This window comes from Symphalangus syndactylus, chromosome 6, assembly GCF_028878055.3.
Source record: "Symphalangus syndactylus isolate Jambi chromosome 6, NHGRI_mSymSyn1-v2.1_pri, whole genome shotgun sequence".
NCBI classification, from domain to species: Eukaryota; Metazoa; Chordata; class Mammalia; order Primates; family Hylobatidae; genus Symphalangus; species Symphalangus syndactylus.
Window position 1 is genome coordinate 13,555,615 of NC_072428.2, and position 3,346 is coordinate 13,558,960.

A 3,346-nucleotide genomic window follows, 5' to 3' on the forward strand; every position below is an offset into this window, starting at 1 on the left:
CCTCTGAGGACCAGGACTGTCTTTATTTATTTATTTATTGAGACAGGGTCTTACTCTGTCACCCAGGCTGGAGTGCAGTGGCACAATCTCAGCTCATTGCAACCTTTGCCTCCTGAGTTCAAGTGATCCTCCAGCTTCAGCCTCCCAAGTAGCTTGGACTACAGGCATGCACCACCATGCCTGGCTAATTTTTGTATTTGTTTAGTAGAGACGGGGTTTCACCATGTTGGCCAGGCTGGTCTCAACTCCCAACCTCATGTGATCCACCCGCCTCGACCTCCCAAAGTTTTGGGATTACAGGCGTGAGCCACTGAGCCCAGCCTAGTTTGGTTACTTTTCAAAAGTTCTTTTTTTCCCCTGCAAATCCCATTCTTTTCAATCCAAATCCCATTCTTTTTAACATTGGGAGGGTGCCTTCAAGGATTAGTTTTTGTGGGTGTCTATGTTGGAGGTTATACATTTACTTTTTTGAAAGCCAATCACTTGTGAAGTTGATCTCAATGAATAGCCTTTGGGAAAACCTACATCTTAGAAGGACAAAGGGAGGTGCAATGAGGTGAAGAGGCTCAAAGGTATGAGAAAGCAAAAAAAATGGTCTCATTTTTCTTTTTTCTTTGATGCTTGGATTTGGCAGTGATCTGATTTAAACATTAGGGGAGAGCAGCAGATGGTGTGATTTATATTCACATATAAAATGCTTTCCCAAGTGATTTGAAGGCCCTGGTGGATTTTAAACATTGTAATAGCTGTGATTATTTTGTTGTATTTTATAGACTCATTGTGTTTTGGTCATTCCTGATTGATTTCTTCTCAATTCTAAAAGCAGCAGTGGTAAGGATAGGCATCTCCCATTTAAGAGATAGGGAAAGCAGGATGGAGGAGATGATTAAAAAATAGATTTACCCTGGGAGACGTCAGCACAGGTCACTGCATCATGAACTGGGAGTGAATAGAGACCCTGAGAGCCCAGCCTGATGGAATTTAGTTCATTCTCAACAGAAAACAGATACGATTACAGTGGAGGTCAATAACTGAGTTGCACCAGCTGCGGGATTTGTAGCTTCCTGCTGACTGACGGACCTCACCTTTCCAGATGAATTTTCTTTGCTTATATTAAGTCTCTGCAGAGAGGATTTTATTGCTCTCTGTGGATTTAGAGAAGTTAGGCTTCTCAGTTTGGACCTTATGATTCTAAGTGAAACAGCAACTGGCCTTCTTAATTAACATCTAGAAGAAAGAGTCGTTACTTTGGAGAAACCCTCAAGCTATTTCAAAGAGAGGGAAAGTCAGGATACTGTGAGTTGCCTCATCTTCCACAGGGAGAAGCTGAGGAGGATGGCACTGAGCTGGAACCTGGAGGTGAGAGCATTTTAGTTAACCGAGTCATAAACGTGACCCCAGTGGATGTGCTTCTGGCAATGCTGCAGACCCTGGAATAAGCAAATATCTAAATAATGGCACGAAGTTTTCAGAGTTAGCAGTCCTTCCTCTATATTTTGATCTTAATTATTGACTACCTAACTTAAAACATTTTATTGTCTACTTTTATCCCCAATGTGATTAATGCTTATAATAAAATTCAAAAAGTCACAGAGGAGTCATTATCCTGTTTCTCTGTTGCACCGACCTCGACATCTTGCCTGTGTCCCACGTTTGTCCCACATGCATATAGATTGGTGTGTCCATTTCATACCGATTCAAGAAATGGAAACTGAGCAGCTAGAGAAAACCTTCCCTAACACTGAAACCAGTGGTGAATTTGGTAAATGCCTTGCAGAAGATATGGAAGAGGGACGAGCATTTAAAAGATCTAGAAACACTGATGGTTGAATTATGCATTGTGTTTCAGAGCAAGAATGCTTGGACAGTGATTGGAAAAGGAGGTAAGAATATTAAGGCTTTCTGTACAGACTACAGACCCAGGGTTCTAGCCCCAGAGGGCAATGGCCCCAAGTGCATGCTGAGTATTAGTGCTGATATTGCAACAATTGGAGAAATTCTGAAGAAAATCATCCCTACCTTGGAAGAGTACCACCATTACAAAGGAAGCACCTTTGATTGCGAGTTGAGGCTGTTGACTCATCAGAGTCTGGCAGGAGGAATTACTGAGGTCAAAGATGCTAAAATCAAAGAGCTTCAAGAGAACACTCAAACAACAATCAAGCTTTTCCAGGAATGCTGTCCTCATTCCACTGACAGAGTTGTTCTTCTTGGAGAAAGACTATGGTTGTAAAGTGCATAAAATCATCCTTGATCTTATATCTGAGTCTCCTACAGAGGACATGCACAGCCTTATAATCCCAATTTTCATGATGTAACCTATTACATTACATGATGTAACATCATTACATTATGGTGGTTTTACAGTGATGTCTGATGACCACCATGGATGCCTGGTGGGGTTTCCCAGGCAGGGAAGAGGTGGTTTTGACAGAATGTCTACCAGTTAGGGTGGGTGTTCCATGCGGCCATCTGGAAGAGATTATGATGACATGAGTCCTTGTTGAGGACCACCTCCTCCTTCTTTTGGACAAGGTGCCTGGGGTGGTAGCAAAGCCGAGAATCTTCCTCTTTCTCCACTACCACCACTGAGGGTAGGAGACATAATGGCCTATGACAGAAGAGGAAGACCTGGAGACGGTTACGTGATGGCCTATGACAGAAGAGAAAGACCTGGAGATGGTTACATGATGGCCTATGACAGAAGAGGAAGACCTGGAGACGGTTATATGGCATGGCATGGCTGGCTTCAGTGCTGATGAAACTTGGGACTCTGCAATAGATACATGGAGTGCATCGGAATGGCAGATGGCTTATGAACCACAGAGTGGCTCCAGATATAATTATTCCTATGTTGGGGACAGTGGCTCATATGGTGGACCTAGTATTACTACACAAGGAACTATTCCCAAATCTTTGGTTGACTCTATTATTGGCAAAGGTGGTCAGTGAATCAAACAAATCCATCAGAGTTGGAGCTTCAACTAAAGTTGATGAGCCTGTAGAAGGAGGTGAAGATCAGATCATTATCATTATAGGAACATAGGACCAGATATAGAATGCACAGTATTTGCTGCAGAACAGTATGAAGCACTTTTCTGGAAAGTTTTTACTAATACTAGTGAAGGACTGAAGGAGTCCTGCATCTTTTTTTTTTTTTTATTTACTTCTGTTTAAAAAGCCATCATGCCTCTGCTTCACAGGTGTTTTGCATTTGAGGTGTAGTGAAACCTTTGCTGTTCACCAGATGTAAGGTTTTAGTTCCTTACAAACAGGATTGGGGGTGTAGGGAAGGGCTTGCAAAAACTAATGTTGAAATTTTGAAACAGCAGTAGAATGAGCGGAT

General features: G+C 42.3%; 1 pseudogene; it reads left to right on the top strand.

The window, feature by feature from the left end:
• The first annotated feature begins 1,704 nt into the window (after positions 1–1,704).
• On the top strand, positions 1,705–3,133 carry LOC129484123 (heterogeneous nuclear ribonucleoprotein K-like; annotated as a pseudogene).
• Positions 3,134–3,346: the final 213 nt, after the last annotated feature.